The 24,760-nt window shown below is 44.6% G+C and overlaps 1 long non-coding RNA gene across 1 annotated transcript; it reads right to left on the reverse strand.

The window, feature by feature from the left end:
• Window positions 1-16,806: 16,806 nt before the first annotated feature.
• On the reverse strand, window positions 16,807-23,177 carry LOC142829759 (uncharacterized). Its single transcript, XR_012904504.2, has 3 exons — window positions 22,929-23,177; window positions 20,084-20,195; window positions 16,807-17,086 (listed from the first exon to the last, which is right to left on the reverse strand). It is a non-coding gene; the product is annotated as an uncharacterized LOC142829759 (long non-coding RNA).
• Window positions 23,178-24,760: the final 1,583 nt, after the last annotated feature.

Here is a 24,760-nt window from a genome sequence, read left to right on the forward strand (position 1 = left end):
CAATCACACTACTATTTACCCTACTAACCCTGGAAAATTGCCTTATGAAGCTGTAAATACTATTCCCCGAGTTGTGCTCTTGGCAAGATAAGCACTCATGCTGGTTTAAAATGCCTGCTGTTGTAAGTTTCCTGGCTCTGGACATTCTAAGGAGAGTGGGATGCGAAGTGCCCATTTGTATTTCAGTGCCCAGAACACTCCTCCTCCGCACAGATGGTTTGCAGTGATATAGAAGTGGCAGCTGAAGCAGTTCATAATAACCATTTCCAGAGTGATTAGCTCTTAAAAGCAGGGTCTAAAGGAGGCACCTATGAGTATCCCCATGTTATACAGGGTAACACTGGGAGGACCCTAGTATAAACCATGACCAACATTTTTAATTACAATTGTCCTTGTCCGACTAAGAGCAAAATGTTGTTTAACATTGTGTTCGCATGTGTTAACACATTTTCTAACTTGATGCATTAGACCAGTGCACAGAAGGCCTGAATATAAACTCCACTGCTCTCAAGATCACACTTAGGTCTCTTCTGGCAGTATACAGGACTTCTAGAGCTTGGAGAACTGCAGTAAAGGAAAGAATAGCCCCTTTGAGAAAGCAAGGGTAGTGGAAACACTAGGACAAATAGTAGAAATGCAGCTTTGAGAGCTTTTTTGTTTCCAGCTCCTCTACATAGAGTCACAAGAATGCTACACACGGATGCTACATAAACCAAAATTCATGGGGCCAAGATTTCACCTTGAGACATTTTGTAAACAATATGAAGCTCTGGCTGTGTGTTGGGCAGGAGATAAATGTTTGAAATGCATGTTAATAACACATGAATGAGCTTTAAACATTTTATAAACTGTCTTTTTAAGTGATTGTGTCTTTACAGAGAGATGTGGCAGATTGCACAGCACCTGTACACAGTATGATCAGCTCAAGCCAGTGTTACTGGCACCTCAAATTCCAGAATCAGCAAGCTGCAATGCATGTATATCAAGAAGCAAGCTCATTCACTATATTTAAGGGGGGGAAGGAAACTGAGTGTTTTTTTTAAAATTAATCCTCACTACACACACAAGCAACATAACATGTGCTGGAATAAATGTATACAGAGCTGGTCAAAAACAAATTGCCATTCACAATTTCAACACTTTTCATCAAAACTCTGACACATTTTATGAAGACCAATTTTTGTGCCCATCTCAGGCTATGTCTACACTACGGAGAAGATTGATGCTGCCATGATTGATCTTCTAGCGTTCGATTTAGCAGGTCTAGTTAAGACTTGCTAAATTGAACTCAGAAAGCTCCCCCATTGGTGGCCAGTACTCCTGAGAGAAGTAAGGGAAGCCCACGGGAGTGTTTGCTCCCATTGGCCTCCCTCTATGGGGACAGCGGGGAAATTTGAATCAAAGTTGCTGGAGTTGCATATCTTGATTCAACCTTCCCCTTTAGTGTAGACCTGGCCTCAGTTACATGTACTTGCAAACCAGCAAAGTTACAGAACCAAATGGGGCCTGGTGTTCTGAAGCTCTGAGCACTCTCACCACACATCTAGGAGCTGGGGGCACTCAGCACTTCACAGGATCAGACTGTTAGGTCATGTCTACACTAGACTGATCAGATCAACTTAGCTGTACTAATGCAGCAGCACTCTTGTAAGATCTCTCATGCTCTGTGCTGATGAGAGAGAGCTGTCCTGTCAACATAGTACTGTTCATACTATCATTTATGCCATGTAACTTATGATGCTCAGGAGGGTGGAATATTCACATCCCTGAGCAAATAAGTTTTGCCCACATAAGTGGTAGTGCCTTTAGTTTCAAGAAGTTTGGGTTGATTTACCTTTGCACTACAAAACCAGTTTAATGAATTCATACTCACAAATGTCTGAGCTCCTTTCCTTCTCCGGGGTTGAATAACTTGGTGCTGTTGTCATTGAGTAGGTTGCTCAGTCTCCCTTTTATGGGGTGGTTTGTATCCTGAGGTTGCATATTTGTTGTGTGAGGCAAAGATACAGATTGTTTCACTGTATGTGGCTGATAGTGTAGGTAGATTAAGGTAAAATCCATATAACTCTAATGTGTGCTTTAAGTTATTGCTGCCCTGAGGCTTAGGGAACAACTTGTGCCAAGCCCTTTTGAGAATCCTTCTCTAAATCTTTTTAATATAGTATGATTTTAGTGCTCATAAAAAAAGAGCTGAATAGAAAGCCCTAGAGGTTGAAGTCCTTTATATGTACACTAACAAAATACAAACATGGATTGTAAATCTGGTTTACTATTTTTATTTATCTGATTCAAGCCACATAAGGAGTTCATCTGAATTATAAATACATATTCAACTTCCATAATTAACTGTATATCTAGTAATAAAGAAAACAGTTCTATTTGCTTTTGAACATTACCAGAAACTAAGGTGGGATCACATACACCTCATCTATTTTTTCCATCTGCATATTTTTAACAGCAATAAATAAATAAATAAATAAATAAATAAATAAATAAAGTAGTTGCTCATAAATACACAAACAATGCCAAAAAATGTATTGTGCAAAACTAATCTTGTTACATGAGATTTCACTAATTTAATTATTTTCTTTATTGTGGGGCAAATTAGCAATTGTCAAAAATGTCAGTGTCACGTGGAGAAATTTCACACTCGTTTCATCTATTCTTAGTAAATTTTGCCTTTTTCTTAGACAGAAACCTGTGAAACTGCTGCATCAATTTTAGATTTAATTAAATCAGCAAAAAGCCTAACTATGCTATTTGCAATCTAGTCACAGATTATATCTATATCTATACCTATATTATATTTGTTTTCAATAACACATTGAATCACCATGTGAAAAAATTTTCTATCCCAATCTATTCCCTACCAGTTTTTACCATCATCCCAGGGTTTTTTTTGTTTGTTTTTTGTTTTGTTTTTTAACTTACTGCCATTGATAGCTGTAAGTGCTCTCAGGACTCAAATTTCCTGGATGCTTGAAGTTAGACATCTTTGGCCTGATTTTTCAAAGCTGCTATCAATTAGGTTTCTAATAAAATATTGGATGCTCAAAAGTTCTGAAAATTCAGTCCTCTAGGATCCAGATTTTTAAAGGTATGGCGGCAAATAAGCACAGTAGGAAAGGAATAGATAATAAGACAGAAAGTATAGTACTGTCTCTATATAAGTCCATAGTACGCCAACATCTTGAATACTTGCGCAGATCTAGTCGCCCAATCTAAAACAAGATTAATTGAAATTGGAAATGGTACAGAAAAGGGGAACAAGAATTACTAGAGATATGGAACGGCTTCCACATGAAGAGAAATTAATGACAGATTTTTCTGCTTGGAAAAGAGAAGACCATAGCCATCCCACCCATAGGGCGATTTGGAGAAGCTGTTCCAGTCCCTGCACTTTTGGGGGCCACACAGGGAATTATGGGGACCTGGCACAGGGCCACAGAAGGGACCATCCTTCCTATCCCCATACTCACTGGGGCTATGTCTAGACTGCAAGTGCCTCTTTCGAAAGAGAGCGTCTAGACAGCACGCGGAACTTTCGAAAGAGCAAGCCGCTTTTTCGAAAGAAAGCACCCAGTGAGTCTGGATGCTCTCTTTTGAAGAAGCCCTATTTACATTCAAGAACGCCTTCTTTTGAAAGAAGCACTTTCGAAAGAAGGCGTTCTTCCTCGTGAAATGAGGTTTACCGCCGTTGAAAGAAAAGCCGCGTTCTTTCGATTTAATTTTGAAAGAACGCGGCTGCAGTCTAGACGCAGGTGAAGTTTTTTCGGAAAAAGGCTACTTTTCCCGAAAAAACCCCTGAGTCTGGACACAGCCTGGGGGTGGGAGATGGGGGCAGGAGCGAGAGCAGTAGCCTGCTCCACTGTGCCATGCCATGTGGCCTCTCTGTGGCAGTGGGAAGCAGAGCTCCCAGGGCACTCTGCTTCCCGCCACCACAGAGAAGTGGGGTGCAGTGGGCCAGGAGGGTGGCAGGGTGGAGCAGAGCATGATCAGTGCCACTCTGGATGCCCACATAGTGAGTTGGGGGAGGAAGGCAACCCCCACTGATGCCGTGCTAGGCCCCCATATTCCTCTGAGCTGCATTGCTCGGAGAAGGGGGTAAGGGGATGGGGTGGGGATGTAGCAGGAGCAGTGCTTGGGGGAGGGATGGAGCCTTCAGTGGGGGGAGTTGCCCTGTGTCTTCCTTCAGGACAGCCCTGTTGACAACTAAGGGGGGACATGATAAAGGTCTATAAAAATCACACATGGTGTAGAGAAAGTAAATACAGAAGTGTTATTTACTCCTTCTAAAAACACAATAACTAGGGGTTACCAAATTAAATTAATAGGCAGCTGATTTAAAGCAAACAAAAGAAAGTATTTCTCTAGTCTACACAATACACAATCAACCTGTGGAACTCTTTGCCAGAGGATGTTGTGAAAGCCAAGATTATAAGAGGGTTCAAAGAAGCAGGGCAGGGATGGAAACCCATGCTATGCAGTATTTCTAGTTCTGTTTGCCAGAAGCTGGGAATGGGTGACACAGGATGGATAATTTGATGATTTCCTGTTCTGTTAATTCCCTCTGAAGAAACTGGCATTGGCCACTGTTGGAAGATGGATACTGGGCTAGATGGACCATTGGTCTGACCCCAAATGGTCTTATGTTCTGGTGGGACTTTCAAAAGAGCTGAAATCTTCATCTTTAGGTGCATGAATGCTTTAAAAATCCACCACTAAATCTGTATTTAACCACTATGCTAATTCTCTGGCATCTAAATGCTGATTGTCTAACCTATACCAATTAGATTGATATACCTAACTTTAAGCACCCAACTTTGAAAATTGGGCCCTAGATAGTGTTAATTTTAAGCTCTTGAGTTCTGGTAGGAAGCCAAACTTTTGGTCTTAATTAAGCAATTCACTGACTGTTTTCCAGTGACATCATTCTAAGATCAGCCAATGAATCATTACAGTAAAAAGTTATATGTGAGTCTTTTAACTATAAAGATATTGGCATTCAACAAAAGGGAAGAAAATATTTAATCAATATATCCTGGCATAGATTAAGATGCTCCTATGCCTGTGATTTGATAGCTTTAGAGGAAATGTATATCTGAGAGGAAGATCTGTCCAGAATGATCAAGTTATACAGCTTTTAAAAGCAGAACAGATGTATAAGCAGAAGTGATGGTGTCACTGAGCATCAGTTACATATCCTATGGGGAAAATCTTCATTTATTAGAGAAGGACAATATGCTACACTGCACACACATCCTCCTATAAATATAATCTATTCTTCCTGCTCTGAAAACATGTGACAGCTGTTTTCAGTCCAGAAGTAAAGTGACATATAATGTCAAAAAATGTTACTTGTTTTTATTTTTCCACATCTGATACTGGTTGAATGAATAGGTTCAACAAAAGTACAAATTAACCTGAACTTTGATTCATCCTTTGAAATGATAATTTTTTATGACCCACAATATTCTACTAACTGTTTGCATTTTTACTAAAAGGTAAGCAATATAGTTTGACAGAAACATTTTTGGGCAAAAAATGCAAATTGGGGGCATCAAAACTTTTTGCAAAATCATGTTATTTGGGGGTGGAGGATTTCAGGGAAGACCCTAGAAAAATTCCTAAACAATCAAAATATTTCATTTTGACATTTTAAAATTTGGATTTGTCAGTTTGAAATAACTTTTGAAATTTCCTTCAATATTCATAAAAGCAATGCAAAAACACTAAGAATGCACAAAATCTAAACAAAATGTTTAATTTGGGGTCAAATGAAAGGTTTGACCCAAAACAGTTTGCTTTAAATATTTTAGTTCTACAAAATTTCAAAATGTTTCAATTCAACCCAAAATTATTTTTTTAAGTCACCCAAAAAATCCATTATTTGCACCTCTCTAATTTTCACACACTTTTGCATTTTCTGGTTCTGCTTCAGAATAGAAGCAAAAGCTTAATTTCTAGCCTATCCAGAGTGAAGACCAGAAATTTCACAGCAGAGCCTGTTTTACATGATTCTCAGCCCAATTCCACAGGCAAAAGAGGTTTGGGTAATTCAATTAAATAAATCATCTAAAATCAGAAATGGGCCAAAACTGGACCTCTCTCCTGAGATTGTAAGCCAGTGTAAACTCTCAGCAGCCACAGGAGTTTAGTTTAGCAGTTTAAACTAAGTTCCACATAGAAACCACATCCTTTCCCCTGGCCTGGGATCTCCCGCAATTCCCTGTAAATCTCATTGCCCTGACCCTTGGACTGGGAGTAAGGAGCTTCTCTAGTCCCTTCTGTTTGAGCTTATCTCCAACAGACTGGCTCACAGCCTTCTTAGTCTGCTTCTCCCTGCAGGGTTGGCACTTGCAGACCATCTGCCTGGGACCTAAGCAGAACCTCTCTGCTGACTGAACTCAAGCTGCCCTTTGCATCCCATCTGACCTGACTCTGTGACACAGCATTCTGCCATATGACCCCAGAATCTATTCCCTTCACCTGGGAAGGTGGGCTGAGCCTGGCATAGTGCACAGCTGAGCCCCACCCCCCTTAAAGAGACAGCTCACCCTATGACAGAATTTCACAGGCTTTGCTGGCTCAGATAAAATAGAATCTGTTTTCAAGACGCCTCTGATTTCCCCAGAACCAAAACAGAATCATACGAAAATGCAAAAACCGAAAACAAACCTACACAATACTAACACGCCACAAAGCCCAGTCTCCTCTTGGCCTCTCTAGACAATAGCTTTAAATGATACTCTGAACCATACCTAATCTCTAAGCCGTTCAGAGGTTTTCTCCAAGGCTAGTTTACATCTACACATAATATCCTGACCTTGAACCATACTCTGGCAATCACCACACAAACTTGGTTGAAAAGGAGGCAGTTTCTCCTTTCAAAATGGATTTCACAGTCATGAGTGACTGACTCGCTGCACAAAGAGTTATGATGGCAGACAAACTTCAATTGAACAATAGGGGTTATAGTTTCAAAAGAGCTCAGCAGCCAGCCTGATGAGCACCTTGAAAAATTAGGCCCTAAATGTGGCTGCTGATTTCTTTTAAATTCAAAAGCTAATTGCCCCAGGTGATACATATCCTGGAAGACACGGAGTGCCATCAACTTGGACTGAGCTCCTTGCATGTCAGAATGAGAATACTTTAAAAAGCTTGTGGACCACTATCAGAGCCTGGCACCTCTGTTCCTCAAGGGACACATGTACCACCCCATACACTAATGAACATGGAAAAGTAATTGAAGAAGAACCTGGTTCTCTAGCTTTCCCAAATAAGCTAAGAAGTAACTCCCTATGGCTCCATATATCCAAACCAGCTCCCAAACTTTAGCCAGTTGCTTCCATATAGACAACTTTGGCAAACTGAGTGGTTATTCATTCCAAGTGACCAAACAGCCACATGGATTCCCGTTTTCCTGTTTTCTAGAGGATATCCTGGGAAACAGCTGATAGGGACAGCAAGACTGGACAAAGGGGAAGAAAGGAGAAGAAAGCAATGTTCAGAACAGATTTGTCAGAGTAAGCTGTTCTGGTTGGATTAGCTGCCAGTGCCTGTGTTGGTGTTCAAACCCCGAATGAACACGATATGGTTTAAACATATCAAAGTGAATCCATTGGAGGTTTGGTTCAGCAGGTGTCACTTAACAGACAAGCAAAAGGAGTGTTCCATGGCATGAAGAATTTAGCATCTAAGGCCTCAACTCAGCAAGGCATTTAAGGACCTGCCTAGCTCTAAGCACAGGTCTAGCTCCATAGATTTCAATGGGACTAGTTATATACTTACAGTTAGGCACATGCTTTAGTACCTTGTGGAATGAGGGCTTAAAATCAGACAGAACACAGGGAGTGTCAACGAAAGAGAACCTGGGAAGATGAAGGACACACCAATGACTGATCAGGACATTCATTTTCATGGCATCAGCATTTTTGTTAACACTTTTTTTCTTAATACATTACTGTTTGTGGGGTAATGGCCAACCTTCACAATACTGGGGATCTGACGTATGGCTTCTAAACCTTATTTAAGCATCTAAAGCTAGGGAACAGGAGAGGCTACATCAGTAAAAGCTGTGGCCTCAATTTGAGAGTTTCTGAGCATGCACTTCTCCCACCAAAGGCAGAGGAGCAAAACGCCTGCATCTCCCAGGCAAGTCAATGAAACAGGCAGCTAAAGCTGCACACATAATGGGGGTTTTTCCTGAGTGTTGACAATTCCAAGAGAAGTTGTGTGGGTTTAAAACAAGTTGCTGAAATATTTAACATTTCAATTTTAAAAGACTATAATTCAAGGACAGTTTAAAAACAAAGTATTTTCAAATATTTTTTTTCTTAGAATTTAAGGCTCTTTTCCCCTCCCAACAAAAACAATTTGATGAAACTGCTACAAATTAATTAAATGTATTGGCACAGCTGAATCTGCATTTTTTTTCCACAAAAACATGTTTTCATTGAAAAATTTCTTCCAGCTCTCCATGTAGGTCCGTGGTCACCAACCAGTAGATCGTGATCTACCGGTAGATCTCAGGGGCTCTAAGAGTAGCTCTTGAGCCCTCTCTGAACTGCGCACCTGTGCAGTACATTTACATTAGATTTCCTCATGTAATGTAGGTGGGGCTTCAAGGAAGGGGCGGGGCAGTAGATCTTCGCTTGTTCTGAGACTTAAAAAGTGATCTTGGGTGTAAAAAGGTTGGAGACCACTGATGTAGGTGCTCATCACACATGAAAAAAAGAATCTGACCACCACTTTTACTAAGGTGCTTAAATGTGGACTTAGGACCCTCTTTTTGGACACAGAGTTTTATAAAACTGGCCTGTATTTCCCTGTGAAATTCAACTTTTTACTTCCTGGCTTCTAGGCAATGAATGTTCCCCATCTCCTCACTGTCCCAGGAGACATCAAACTGCTTTGGCTCTTGTGAAATAACAAAAATGGGGATAGAAGCCAGAGCTCCCACCAGTCAGCATCTGGGAGCTTGAGAAGAATCCCAGAGAAATAAATCCCTATCCAAAGGCATGCCCATAAGAAAATAGACTCAAAATACACTATGCCCATGTGATCCCCTATCCAACAAGTGACCATCAATAGTCCCTTGTATGGAAAGCCTCCAAAACAAAGAAAGTGAATGAAAAGCCAGAGGGAAGGAGAATTATTGTGTAACAGAGCAGGAGTAACAGAGAAATCTGATTGATCACTGATTGATTTTCCTGCTATTTTCTATTTTTTATGAATCTTAACACATTTTCTATTCAGAATTATGATCATCAGAGTTTGCATTAAGGATGAGCAAACAGGTTAAAATACAATTCAAAATGACCTGAGCTTTCATCTGTTCCTTTAACTGAACAGCAGAAAGTGAATTAACAAGCCCTTATACTAGCAAGGAATAAAAATGATTCAAAACAATCTGGCTAGAATCCTGCCAGTGAAGACTTGGTTCCACTTTAGGAGAGCTGATGTGAATAGGATAGTTTTTGTTGTTGAGGGGGCAGTTAATGACATACTGAAGAAACTGTTCCAGAAACAAAAAATGTGCAATGTTCCCATTTGCTTGTGGTGTACATGATCATTTGTCATGCCCATTCCTTCATCATAATCTACCAGTTATCTCATATGTCTAAAAGAAGCCTTTCACATCACTTTTATCATAGAACAGAACTGAGAATTAGATTCATGCTTGCCAATGACAGCTCTTTCGCTTTTCCGCTTTTTAGAAACTGTAAACAAATGTGCTTCCAGCATTAGAATGAAATCCCAAACAAGTAAAAAAAACCCTTCCTGACAGAGCCTCCATCCTAGTCCATGACTTATCTCTCCTCCATGTAGTCCGTTTTTCTAAACAATGACCCAAGTGTCCTTGTTTATGGGAAATCTCTCTTGCAGGAAACTCCCTTCTGCAAATCCAGACGTGTATGAAGTTCAGCACAGGAAGTCAGGCTGTCATGGCTCCAGGCACTGTTAATCATTTTTAAATGGTCATTAAAAAGAAGCAGCCGAGGATGCAGCTCTGATGAGGTCAGATAACAAAAATTGCTTTGTTAAAACCAAAACACTGTGCAAAACAGGATCTAAAGGCACTTAAACAAAACATGTTGGGGTTTAGCATGGGACGGACACAATGCAGAATCAGGCCCATGTTTTTAGAGGCGACCTTAACCCTGTGTCCTTTTTAGCCCCTGTTCACAATTTCGCTCTCCCTGTCTGTCTCTCAGCACAGCCTCAGAGGCACCAAGCTGTTCAGGGGTCACAAAGGGCCTGATTTTCAGAGCGAAGGTCAGTGCGAGTTGGTGCCACTCAAAGCTAGGCCCACTGTGAGGTTGGGAGGAATGGCTATTGACACACAGTTCCCTCCAGCATCACATGGTCTTGACTGAGACCATTGTTAAACTTTCCACTTTTTGAAACTCCATTATATTTTGTACTTCATGTTGTACGGCTCATCTTTTACATTCTCCAGGTATCTGTGGGCTGTGCCTATGTTTTGCCATAATTAACACTGCCATTACATAACCTTTAACTTTCATGTCATTTCTGCTGTCAGCTCATGCTGACATCTATGTCATAGACCCTAGTGCACAATTTGTTTCTCATAACAATGTATTTATCCTACTCCTCTCAATCATTGCTGTACACTACCATATGGTTTCTGCACCAGGGGCCCTCTGCCATCTGGAGTCTATAGGCTAATGACCTGAAGAAGGCATTGACATAAACCAATTTATATTAAGACTCAAGACTTCAGACATACGCTCTCAGTTTAGCCATACAGATGGCTCCAGCTGATAAGGCTGGGAATCTCTGGATTATTTAGACCACAATATTTTGCCACTTCTTCCATTATGGTCCTGGGGCCAGATCCTCAGATGCTGTAAAATGACATAATTCAATAAGAACACATGCAAAGTACACCATTTAGGAAAGCACCATCAGGTGCACACCTACAGAATGGAAAATGGCTGCATACAAAGAACTACTGCAGACCTGGATCTGGGGGTCATTCTTGATCACAAGCTGAACAGGGGTGAGTCAACAGTATAACACTGTTTGCAAAACAAAAAACAGAAAGCAAACATCATTCTGGAATGTATTAACAGGAATGTTTTAAGCACATCTGGAGAAGTAATTCTTCTGCTCTGCTCCATGCTGATTAGACCTCCACTGGAGTATTCTATTATTCTATTCAGCGGCTGGTGAACCATGAGAGAGACTATAAACATTATTTAGGCTCCTCAATGATTCAGTAGGTTAGGTCCCAACTCTGCTTCCAGTTCAATCAATGGAATTGTTGTCATTTACTTCAATGGGAGCAGCAAGAGGCCCTCTCAGAGAAGATTGCCCTGCTCTGAGAGGATCGAGGTGCTGTTCGCTGATGTATAAATTTATATCAGTTTACACATGGCATTGTGTGGAAAGGGCTGAGCCTCTGCTCACAACCAAACAGGACATCCAGGTGATGTCTACACTAGAGAGGTTTTTTGGAAAAACAGCTGTTTTTCAAAAAAAACTTCACTTAACGTCCACACTGCAATCGTGTTCTTTCGAAAGAAAATCAAAAGAACAGAGGGGTTTTTCCAACACTGGTAAACCTCTTTCTACAAAGAAGAAGCCTTTTTCCGAAAGAGCTCTTTCGGAAAAAGGCGTGTGTGGACGAGGAAAAGGGAGTTCTTTTGAGAGAAGAGGAAAGAGGAAAAAGCACAGGTGCCCTACTGGCCACTCCATCCATAGTAATCACAGCTTAAATGTGAGATAGCGTCCATTCAGTGTGGATGCTAAGTTTCGAAAATGCAGATCACTTTTTCGATGCGCTTTGGCAATGTAGATGCTCTCTTTCGGAAGACGTTTTTTCAGAAGATCTCTTCTGAAAAAGCTTCTTCCGAAAGAAGCTTGCAGTCTAGACATAGCCCCTGAGAAAAGGGGGCCAATGTTTTTATCACCATTTAGGACAAAGATGGTAAATATTAGACAGCACTTAATTTCACAATCTCTTAGTCTTAATGTTAGATTTTTATTTATTGTAGTTTTATCCTTGCTTCATTGTGAAGCATTAACTAGGCTGCTTAGCAACTAATTCGCAGTTGAAGTTGCTAAGAAACAATCAAAGAAAGTAGATTAGTCTCTATGCCCTGCTTTATTGTTAATGATATTTATTTTGCATAAAAGCAATAACTGTAAAGAAAGAGGGTTACTGAACTTGTGGGAACAATCAAATTCTCCAGCATTATTTTCCTTCTGATAGCATCCTTTATTGCTACAAAGCTTCACACAGAGAGCTGAGCTATTCCTTAGGCAACCATTTATTTATTCAGAGCTTGTGCAGTGTAACAAGCAATTATCATTCTGCCCATCCCTAATGGACTGGAATCTGGTTCCTTTATGAAGATATACAAGTTAGCTAGTTTCCTCCTTGTATCATCATCTCATTTTCCCCCAGCCTTGCTCATTTGGCATCCAAGGAATGCAGGGTAGTCCCATTACTGGCTGCTGGCTACACAAGGTTATATCCCAGAGCTCAGCACAGAAGCTGGGGGTCCAACCCTGGCACAAGGGGGTCAATAACATGTACCTACCTAAACTAGTCAGTGGTGCTGTCCTTAGCATGCTACCACAAGCAACCCCAGAGATATTCTGTCTGCCTTGTGCTACTGATGCAATGAGTTTCCATTCCTCAACATGACTAGGTATGTCTACACTGCCAAGTTTTTATGGGAAAAACAGCTGTTTTTTCCGAAAAAGCCCTCCTCTGGACCCAGAGGTCGAGAGTTCAAGACCTACCTCCCTCCTATCCTGCGGGGATGCCCACCACCAGGTTGGTGATGGACACACCTGGTACCCTGGGGACAAAGGATCTCTTCCGAAGAAACTTCTTCCGAAAGAAGCCTGCAGTCTAGACATAGCCACTGTGGCTCCTGAAGCAAAGACCCTTGACCTTTGAATAGTTTGAATCTGATTGCTGTTTCCAAATGCAGGTCATGAGGTAAGAAGACAGTGCTTTTTGTATAGCACCTTGGTTCTCTTTTACTCATTGACCTCACTGCCCTCACTCCAATCCGCCTCCCATCCTGTCCTGCTGGCAGCCTATCCTACAGGCTCCATATTCAGCTGAATGGGCAACACAAACAACAAAAAAGCCCTGTTAGTAGGTGGGCACCAGAGATCATGTCAAGTTAAGTAGGGAGGTAAGTAGACACACGGGAAAGGAATTGTCTGGTGGGCTGAAGAGTTACAGCTGCATCAGGCCCCCAAACTAGTGTGGTTGTACTAAATACTGGAACATATCTTTTATGAAGTGGAAAGCTCGACCTAAGGATTGTATGTTGCCTAATCTTGTCTGACAATGCCTTCTGTCCTAATATTCAGCACACAGGGACACCAATGTACTGTGCAGAAGTGTGTGTTTATAGTTTGCAAATTCTGCCAAACTGGAGAGAGGCATAGCATCTCAGCAAGTCAGTAGGCAGCAAGTAGCTCACAGCATGCTGCGTGGAACCAAGAAAAATGGCCTGACTTTTTTCTCACCACAGTACAATATGATTTCCAGCAGTACTAGATTCTTCCCACCAGCCCAGGATTACGATGTCAACAGGCTGTAGCTGCTCCGGTGCCAGCATGGGAGTTGCATTTACAGTTTCCTCTTCCGTAACAGAGACTGCTACCATACTGATTCCTGACAGGCAACATTCAGGAAACACAGAGCCATCAATCTCTCCTCTACATTCCATCCCTGGGAGACTAATTGGGGGTATTTATGTTCTAATACCTTCCGTTTCAAGATCTGTATGCATGTGTACAAATATCACATTGTAGACATATTAAAACCTGCTTATCAGCTGATGTGTTAATTCATTTTTTAAATATACCATTGGTAAATGAGCAATTAATTAAGACGAGGAGAGAAAAGCAAGTTTTTATGTAGTTCTCTGGATGCTGGGAATATTTTACAGACACCTATCAATATTTTTACAAAATGAATGTTACAAATGCTGCTGCTTAGTAATTTGAAACAAAGGAATGTATTCAATTACCATACTCTTTATTTATGAAACACAAAAAGCTGTTATTCCATTCTCTGTCTTCAAAATACGATTTCATCTTCCATATCTTGTCTGAGATAAGAATGGTCTCAAATGGCTAGAACAGAACACATGCAAGCCTAGGTTTTTGTGTGCCCGTTATTATTCTAGACAGTGTTTTCATGCAGATCTATATGGTACTTTAACTGATGCCCTTTTCGGTTTCACACTCCACAACAGAAGTCTGGCCACCAGCCCCACCATGTCTTCTTATGAGAACAGGAAGCAAAATTGAATGGAGTACCTGGCACACATTGGGAATGTGAGAACTTTTACAGGTATCTCTGTGGACTGGATTTGCATATACTTAGTGATAAAGACCATAAACAACATGTAACCCTTCTCTGATCAAAGTAAAATACCTGGGTCAAGCACTCTGAGATGCTAATGTCTATTGATAAGATGAATGTAATTGCTAAATGTGTTATTGGGAAAAATCTGGTAGGAGCAAATACTGTCATGGAAACCCACATCATGCTCAAGCTACCCATGAGCTCCAGGTCAAAGCATATGTGAGCTTTGTGGACACATATTGACGAGTATCAGAAAAGAGATAACTACAGCTACAAAAAGCAACCTAAACTGACATGCAACTTCCATAAGTTTTAAGTTACATTAGGGGTGGTTGACTAAAGTACCTAAAGGACACTAAGGAAATGACAAGATACTACTTCGAGGAGAGTGGTCAATTAAGTGAGTTGAATGGACTCATGATTAAAGACAATTCCATCACAATTTCAAATGAAATGAGAAGAGAAATCTTAAATCTCGAGGGTATGTCTACACTACAAAGTTAATTCGAAATAACAGCAGTTATTTCGAATTATGTTTAATAGCATCTACACAGCCAAACTCCTATTTCGAAATAAATTCAAAATAATGGAGTACTTATTTCGAATTTGGTAAACCTCATTCTATGAGGAATAACACCAAATTCAAAATAGCTAATTCGAAATAAGTGCTATGTAGACAGTTATTTCGAATTAGGGGGCCTCCAGCCCTTCCCAGTGTCCCCTGGTGGTCACTCTGGGCCAAACCAGGAAAACTCCTCTCCTCTCTCCCAGCCCCAGGGCCCTTAAAGGGGTAGACTCTGGCCACTGGGCAGGTGCGAGAGCCAGGTCTGCCAGCAGCCACAAACCCTCAGCCAATGGCCACACAATGGCAGCCAGTGGCAGCCAGCTGTCCCCCGCCCAGTCCCCCAGCACCCAGGGGCCAGCCAGGGGCCATAGGTGGCACGCACCCTCATGGACTAGTGCAGAGATCATGGAACTCATTGAGGTTTGGGGGTAGGCCCCCAATGCCCATGATCTCCGCACTGGGTGGAGGGTAGAGGCCACCATGGCCAGGAAAGGCCACAGGTGCATCCAGGAGCAGGTGCGCCTGAAAGTGAAGGAGCTGCAGCAGGCATACGCCAGGTGGTGCCGCCACAGGGGCTGCCACCTGCCCCTACTTCCCCGCCCTCGACCGAATCCTGGGGAGCGGGGCGGTCCGCGCCAGCTCGGAGGGCAGCGAGCTGGGAGCCCTGACCCGGGCGCAGCAGAGGGGCCACCACCAGCTGTCCCGGCACCGGAGTCGGCAGGGTCATCTGGGAAGACCATACCAGGTAATTGCCAACACTGTCCCCTACCAGGGGGAAAGGAGACCAGGGACCGCATGCGTGGGCCGTGCCTCCCACGGATCACACAGCAACCTGTGCACGTGCGAGCACGTGCTGTGCCATGCCATCCCTGGGCAGGTGGCTCCAGATGTGTGCCACACAGGGGCTGGGGCCTGAAAGCCACACGCGTGTGTGAAGAGACCTGACATGCTCCTGACCCCAGGGTGGGACACAGCAGGACGCCCTCCCCTTCACAAGCCCCCTCTCCACAGAGGCAGGGGACATCTCCCCCCCACCTCACCCACACTATACACAGCACAGGGGCATGGGTGCAGTCTTGGGGCAGCTCCCAGTCCCGGGCAGAGCCGGACATGCCGACCATGGGCTCTGTGCAAGCACATCGGCTCTTACGGTGCAGGGCGTGGTTGCCCTCTCCTCACAGGGGGAGCGGGGCATCATTCACTGTGTCCCTAGGGACAAATGACCACTTCTCTTCTTTCTCTACAGCCGCACCAGCTGCTAGTGCAGGACGCACCACCCCACCCAGGACAGGCTTCCACACCCGCGGCCTCAGCAGGACCACCACCACGCAGCAGGGGTACAAAGAGCAGCACCTGCAGACCCTGCAAGCCGAGACCCAGACCATGGAGCAGCAGGCGCAGGACAACTAGGAGTTCCAATGGGAGCTGCTTGGCCAGGGCCGTGCCATCTGTCACCATCTGCAGGCCCTGGTGCAGAGCATGCTGCCCCATGCGTCCTGCACCTGCTGTCCCCCCAGCTACTGTTCCTCCTCCCACTCCTGCTCCCCCCACCTCTTCCTCCTCAACCTCCACACCCTCCTCCTCAATCTTCACACACCCCACCTCAACCTCCGCCCCTCCTCCCCATCCCCCCGGGAACGCCGAGGCCCCCTCCCCCACGGTGCTGGGAGGCAGTTGGCCTGGCGAGACCCCCACCCCTGAGTGCTGAGCTTTCCCTCTCCCTTCTTCCCTTTGCTTCCCCCTTCCAGCTCCCTCCTCCCAGTTTTCCCCCTCCCCTCTCCCACCTCCTTTCCCCCGTCTCCCCAGAGGTTCCTCCCCCCCGCCTCCAGTTGTGTTAAATAAAGACAGTTTTTATTTTTGAAAATACACGTATTTTATTTGACATCAGGAAGGGGGGGCTAGGGAAGGGTAAGTGGAAGGCTGAGGGGGAGGAATGGGGCACAAGCCCCCAGTGGGGCAGACCAGGGAGACTGTTAGCGCTCCTCAGGGTGGAAGCTCTCCCGCAGGGCCCCCTGGATCCTGACAGTCCCTCGATGGTTCTCCCGGATGGCAGCCTGCAGACAGTGCAGCCAGGCTGCTGGCAACGTGTCCACGAGACACAGCAGCGTCCCCGGGGGCAGGTCTGGTTCCATGTTGCAGAGTGCCGTAATGTCCTGAGTGAGGGCAAGCAGAGCACTCTGAGACACAAATGCTTTGCTGTCCCTCAGCGAGGTAGACCAGCAAGCAGAGAAACCTGAGAACTGTCTTTCTGGAATGGGGGGTCGGGTCCCTTTAAGCACAGACCTCGGATAGCCTGAGGCAGCAGCCCCACACACTAAGTCTGACCCTGATGCCCTGCTGGCACTGGTTCTGGCCAGCCTTACCTTCAATTCAGGCTCCACTTAATGTGGATGCGCTATTTCAAATTAGAAAAATGCTATTTCGAATTAGTTTTTGTGTCCAGATGCGTTATTTCGAATTATCTTATTTCGAATTAACTAATTCAAAATAAGTTAATTCAAAATAGTGCCGTAGTGTAGACATACCCTTATATATTTGAGTTTGTCTGTCTGTCTTTCTCTGTATTTGTTCAAGAATTCCTCCTACAGACTAAGAGCTAGGACCACCAAATTTGGTATGCAGCTTCCTCTTATCACACCTTAAAGCAAGGTAAGGGTTTGGTTGTGCCCAAAAAATGGGATGTGCCCAGAATGGTGTTGTCTCTTAAAGCCATACAGAAAGAAGAGACAGTCACTAGGCAGATGAAAGAGGCTGGCTGGGGCATGGCCTCTCTATCTGGGTCTGAGCCCTGAGCCTCCCACCCCTTCATGTGACATTTAGGGACAATTGGGAGGGGAACGATTCATACAGGGACATTTCTGATGAAGCAGAATAGCGAGTGAGGAGAAAGTGCACAGTTTGCTGCATTCCTCATTTGCAGGGGGCGGATGAACCGGGATCTGCCCCAGTTGGAGGACATGCACCCTCTCCCCTGGCTGTGACCACTGGAGCTGCACTAACCAGGGAAAGGCACTTCTCACTTGGCCCTAAGCTGCCGAGGTGAAAGAGGGCTGTGGTAGTCCTCTTTCCCCGGGGCAGGCTGCACACTGAACACCCCAGTCCCACTCCAGAACAATGATTCAAATGAAGCATATACATTTTCATTTTATTTTCCAAAAAACAAAATTTGAATGAAGGACCTGAGCAAGCCTCAGCTATAATGGACATAAAAAATAAACTAAATGCCAAGAACAGGCCAAGTTAGTGTGGTGGCTGGGTTTCAGCAAGAATATAAACTGTGAGCATTTGCAGAACTAACAGACCAACATATCACAAGGAACCTTTAAACAACAACAATTCACTTCTGTTAGAGGAAGAGAGTAGCTGCAGATTTATGAAAATTCAGAGAACATCAGATATAGACTGTGCTCGGTCCTGCCATGGGGATAGGGGACTGGACTTGATGACTTCTCGAGGCCCCTTCCAGTTCTACTATTCTATGTTTCTATTACCTGGTCATTGTGGACTATTTTTCCAGGTTTATAGAAAATGTACTTGGAAGACCTAACATGTCACAGGGATACCATGAAAGTGAAGTGCACTTACTTCAGTATTCCAGAACAACTAGTGAGCGACAATGGACCACAATTCACTAGCCCACATTACCCACAAGTGTGTAGAGAGCCTGAGAGAAATATAAAGGTTTACAAAGGCTGGTGTATATCCACTTTCCATTGACGAAGTGGTGAACCAATTAATACACTTGTTTTACCCAAGAAAAAAGTCTCAAGACATGTAAAATGGCATATCCCTGAGGGTACGTCTAGATCTCAGGGGTTCTAAGAGTAGCTCTTGAGCCCTCTCTGAACTGCGCACCTGCGCAGTACATTTACATTAGATTTCCTCATGTAATGTAGGCGGGGCTTCAAGGAAGGGGCGGGGCAGTAGATCTTCGCCTGTTCTGAGACTTAAAAAGTGATCTTGGGTGTAAAAAGGTTGGAGACCACTGGTCTAGACTACATGCCTCTGTCGCCAGAGGCATGTAGATTAGGCTACCAGACATAGGAAAATGAAGTGGCGATTTAAATAATCGCCGCTTCATTTAAATTTACATGGCTGCCGCGCTGAGCCGATCAGCTGTTTGTCGGCTCAGCGCGGTAGTCTGGATGCGCGGGTGTCGACATCAAAGGCATTTGTCGACCACCCAGGTAAACCTCATCCCAGGAGGCATACCTTCCTCCTTCCCTTATTTATTCTTGGATCTGGACTTCTAACACTCCTGTCATCTGAAGAAGTGGTTGTGCACACGAGAGGTCATGATACCATTTACAGGTTTTGTTAGTCTTTAAGGTGATACTAGAGTATTTGTTATTTTTTAAGTTTTTACAATTTCTTATGATATGCCTCAAGGATATTTCATTATTCTTCCTAAAAATTATTTCAGTGCAGGAATAACTACAATAACTGACCTTAAAGGCAAAGCTGATAATTAAACTAACATTTTTTAGGGATTATTATGTTAATCATTTGATTTGTATAACACAGCAATAGAATTTCAATGTGCATATCACTTCTGGCTGAGCTAGAACATACATTTTCGATTTCTATAAAGACATCTGATGGAAAGAATTCCATACAGAAAATCAACCACATTCCTAGTTAAAAACTGTTCAATGGGCACATTGTTTCTACTCTGAGATTGTCTAACCTCATCTTCCAGCCATTGCCTCTTATTATGCCTTTGTCTTCTAGATTAAAGAGCCCTCTATTATTAAAAATACTTCTAGACCAGGATTAGGTCACCACTGCACCTTGTCTTGGATTAACCAATAAATTGACCTACTGTAGTTTCTCATTGTGTAGGCTTGTCTGTGAGGAGTAGTGGTGGCTTGCCACAAGCACCCTGCTATCATAAACTAAAAGTACCATAGTGCGCTGTAATTGAGTCCACGTGCCACCCACTACAAGCCCTTAGGTAAGCTTTCCAGATCACAATTATTCTTGTAGCTTCTTAACTAGACCCACTAAATCAAACTCCGGAAGATCGATTGCAGCTGCACTGATCTTCCCCAGAGTGTTGATATGGCCTTAATGGTGTAAAGGGGCCTTAAGAGCAGATCACAGTGAGGCTTTTGTAATCTGAACACCACCTTATCAAGACCATGTCTCACCAGGTTGCAAAGAGATCCTCTTCAGTAATGAGTAGCCAGCCTATCAGCAGAGGTGAGCAAGGGACTGTGTCTCTCACCACCCGCAACATACTGAGCTTTTCTTTCCTGGCTCCTGTGGAAAAAAGTGTCATTTTAAAATGTGTTCTCTTTCAGTCCCAGCACCAATGTCTTTGTTCAGCCAGGTCAGCTTTTTTCTCTTGTGAAAACAAATGACAAAGTAAATTCAGGGAGCAGAACGAACTCCCGGGGCAGGGCAGTCAGCTTCAAAGAGCAAAACTATCTCAAAATTGTCAGAACAATCACAGCACAGCTCTCTGGGCACCAAGGAAAAGTGTAACTCAAAGGAGCAGGAGATTTCTGTCCCAATGAAATGTGGAAAGAACCCCTTGCCACAATGACAGCCCATTCTGTTTGAGAACACGCCATCCTTATTGCAGTAAGAAAGGGAAAATTGGAATTAAAAGTTTGAGCAGCATGTATCAAAGATTAAGGGAGGCTCAGGCCATGGCTCCTCCCTCACTCCCCTCTCCCCAGAAGCCTACTGAGCTCAACCCTGGAGCCAGGAGCTTAGAGTTTGGACCAGCCTATGTGACTGAGGTGGGCCAAACAGAGCTCCTCCACATGCAAAGGGGATGAAGAAGCTCAGAGTTCCTCTGACCAAGGGGCAGGGGGAGGAGAGGCACTTAGGCCTCAGGCAGAAGAGGTAGGGTTGGAGGGCTAGCATCCCTGAAAGGGGAGCTCACCTGCTGCCTCTGGCTAAAAGAACCTCCTAGCTGCAAGAGAAATTTTACTGTTAGAAAATGGCTACTTTAGGACTGCAGCTGCGAGGTGCTTAGGGTTGCCAGGTGTCTGGTTTTGAACCGACAGTCCGGTATTTGAGCTTTCTGTCCAGGAAACAAATTGAGAAAATACCAGATATATAAATGTCCAGTATTTTCGAATTAAGTACATTTTATTATTATCATGAGTATCAGTACATAGTTGCGTACTGCTGGACTGGTAGACATGCTCACACAGTGTGAGTGTGTGTACCAGCCACTCAGTATGCAACTACACAGTAGAGAGGAGGGGAGGTAGGGGAGGGGCCAGGGCAGGATGGAATCCCTGGGGCTGGACTCGCCCGTGTGCCCTGCCAGGACCGTGCGTGGGACAGGCAGCACCCCGGGATCTGCATGCTCCTGGGCCAGCCCCACTTCCCACCAGCTGGTTCCCCCCCCCCGCCCACCCCCGCTCCCTCCAACCCCCTCCCGGCCAGCCCTGCTTCCCACCAGCCGGTTCCCTGATCTCCCCCAGCCAGCCTGCTCCCCCCAACCTCCTCTCAGCCAGCCCTGCTGTCCGCCGGCCGGTTCTCCTTCCCCCCCCCCCCCCCGGGATCTCCTCTGACCAGCCCTGCTCCTCCCAACCTCCTCCTGGCCAGTGCCCCCCCACATCTGAGATCAAGTGTGTCCAGTATTTTTTTGAAATCATCTGGTAACACTACTAGGAAGTCACCAAGGAAAGTGCCCTCTGGGGAAGGGACTGCATCTGCATATCACCATATGTCAAGGAGTCCATAATAAAATAAGGAAGCTTTCAGGTACATGTAGATTTAGAGATACCGTATTTGTTGGTTAGCCACCTAAAGACATGGGTGGAATCCCAGCTCCTATGAAATGTATAAAAGACTTCAGCAAGGCCAGTATTTCACCTTTGGTATCTGAAATAGGGTGTGTAAGCTTCAGCTTCCAGAACACAGGTCCCTAACATTGAGCTAAAGGAGCAACTTTGTTAGGTAAACCAGGTGCAAGAATGAATACACTTAGCACATCAGCAGATCAGACAAATTCCATCCAGCAGAGAGAGGGTTGGAGAGTATTGTGGTACGTATGCAAAAGCAGCCCACTTTTGCCGCAATGGTTTTGTATCAGCTAGGAAGTGGGTGGTTTTATATTTTATTCTTATCCTCTGATGGGTACAATATATTATCTGAAGCAGCAGAGGCAGCTCTGACAAGAATTAAAACTTATGTTTTCTTTTCATTTTCATTATTTTTAAACAAAATTAATAGCAGCATGGAAATAACAAGGGAAATAAAGCTCATTTCCTTGTGTTTAAGAGCATGAAGGGAAAAGTGAAGCCACAGCCAGATGTCCATCTTTCTCAATACATTTTTATTGCGATTTTTCATAAAGCAGAAATGAATAAATTTCCGGGCCATATCCTCAGTTAGTGTAAAATCATTGAGGTAAACACAGTTGTGCTGACTTACACCAACTGAGAAGATAGGCCTCCTGCTTCTCAAAGCATGATTAAATATATGAATATAATGGTGTTCAGCATCACCATTTTATGTTAAAGGACCCACTGCAAAGGGGGCTAGTCATCCTGAAATCCATAAAGAACCAAATGAAAGGTTCTAATGAAAAGAGGCAGGAGGAATGGTAATAGGGTTGCCAGATGGTTTAACAAAAAATACTGAACATTCTCCACCCCCTGCAAAAACAAAACAAAACAAAACACAGAGAAAAAATTCTGTCGAGGAAAAAAAAAGGTGGGAGAGACCAAAATTGTTAAGCAAAAGTTGCACCACTTCCTCCAGTTTGGGGCCACACAATAACCCCCAATGCACCCACCTCTCCCCCAGAGCCAGGCCCCCGTAGTGCCCCCCATTCCAATGCATTCACCCCTGCCTCAGACCCAAGCCCCCTAACACCTTCCCATCCCAATGCACTCACCCCTCTCCCTGAGCCAGGCATCCCCAGCACCGAGAGCATCCTACCACAATCAAATCTCGCCTCCCCACCCCACCCCTTGCCCACAGAGCCAGGCACTGGAGGAATGGGATGGACAGGTAAGTTAATCTTACTTTTAAAGTGGCTGCCTGGCTGCCTCAGCTCGCGTTGTGTAGAGGGAGGCATCACGCGGCCCGCTCCCGGGTCTCTGCTGGTCACGTGGGCCAGAGCAGCGTGCACTCCACTTCCACCCCAGCCCAGTGCCCCCCTAGCGTGGCACCTGGAAAGTGCTCCATCCTGCCCCCCCTTTGCTACGACTCTGCCATGCTCCTCACTCTCTCACCCCCGCCAGATGCGGCAGGGACAATTTTTCTCTGCCGGGCTTCCATCCCAGGGAAACAGGAAATACTGGACATTTCACATGTCTGGTATTTCCTGTTTTTTTTACAGGACGGAGCCCACAAATACCGGACTGTCCGGGTGAATACCAGACACCTGGCAACTCTAAATGGTAATAAATAAGTTGACAACTATAAAATTTTAAACAACTATCTGAAGTGTTATTTAAAATGAGTAGAAATGGACCACGATGTGTTTTAGAAGCTAGGAAGTTCCACCCTGTTGCGCCCATAACAATAAAGATACAATTGGGTAAAGCTGTCCAATCTTTTATTGGATCAACTTTTGCTGGTGAGAGACAAAAGCTTTTTCATGCTTGACAAACTTGCCTCTCTATCATCAGAAGCAGGTCCAATAAAAGATACTAGGGGGCTGCATCCCCTGCTCACTATGTTAAGCAACCCCTCGCTCTGGGGGTAGGCAGCCTCAGCTCTCCCACTGGGGTGGCGTAGCAGCCCTGGCCACCGGGGCCCTCCAAGGCTAGACCAGCCCTGGCTCTCTCCTCCCCCCCGGCCACCAGGGGAAGGGAGTTGGGCCAGGCATAGGGAGTTGGCCCAGCTCTCTCCCTCTAGCTGCTTGGGGTTAGGGCCAGGCCAAGGCTGCAGCAGGCCCAGCTCTCTCCTCTGGCCACCACTCGTAGGGTTGCCAGATTGTTTCAACAAAAATATCGGACACACAGGGCTGGCCTTACCATGAGGCGAACTGAGGCGGACGCCTCAGATGCCAGACTGTGGGGGGCGCCTCTAGGACCCAGAGAATTGAGACCTTTCAAAGTTTTGGCCCAAGTGAGGTGGCATGGGGGTGTCATTTGAGCTCCACACCTCAGGTGCCAAAATGTTGTGGGCCGGCCCTGCGGACACACTTAACATTACATCACAGTCTACATTTACATCTTATTTAGAAAATACCGGACATTTCTATTTTCTCAATTTGTTTCCCGAACAGAAAGCTCAAATATTGGACTGTCCAGTTCAAAACAGGACACCTGGCAACCCTGGTCACCAGGGGATTGGGTCAGGCAGAGGCCAGCTCTCTTCCACCGGCCGTGAGGCAGGGCACACAGATCCTAGCCTGCTGGCAGTGGGGAGAAGAGAAGCCATGTGGCTCCAGCCTGCCTGAGTGCCAGGGAGGGTTAGGGTTGCCAGGTGTCCAGTTTTGAACCGGACAGTCCAGTATTTGAGCTTTCTGTTCAGGAAACAAATTGAGAAAATATATATGAGAAAATATAAATGTCCGGTGTTTTCTAAATAAGATGTAAATGTAGATTGTGATGTAATGTCAAGTGTGTCCAGTATTTTTGTTGAATCCATCTGGCAACCTTAGGGAGGGTGGGAGGAGGCAGGACGGCTGAGGGGGGAGGGAAGGGCTGTGGGGCACAGAGTGACGTGATGATGTCACTCTGTCATCCCATAGGAAGTTTTGTGTATATATTTAAAGAGATGACCTTATCTTGTGTCTCTAATGTCCTGAAACCAGCATGGCTATGGTAACACTGCAAGACACATTTGTCTTACTTGCCCAGTTAATTGTGCCCAGGGCCGTCCCTATCAATAGGCAAAGTATGCAG

The sequence above is a fragment of the Pelodiscus sinensis genome, chromosome 6, assembly GCF_052426305.1.
Source record: "Pelodiscus sinensis isolate ZL-2025 chromosome 6, ASM5242630v1, whole genome shotgun sequence".
Classification (NCBI taxonomy): Eukaryota; Metazoa; Chordata; order Testudines; family Trionychidae; genus Pelodiscus; species Pelodiscus sinensis.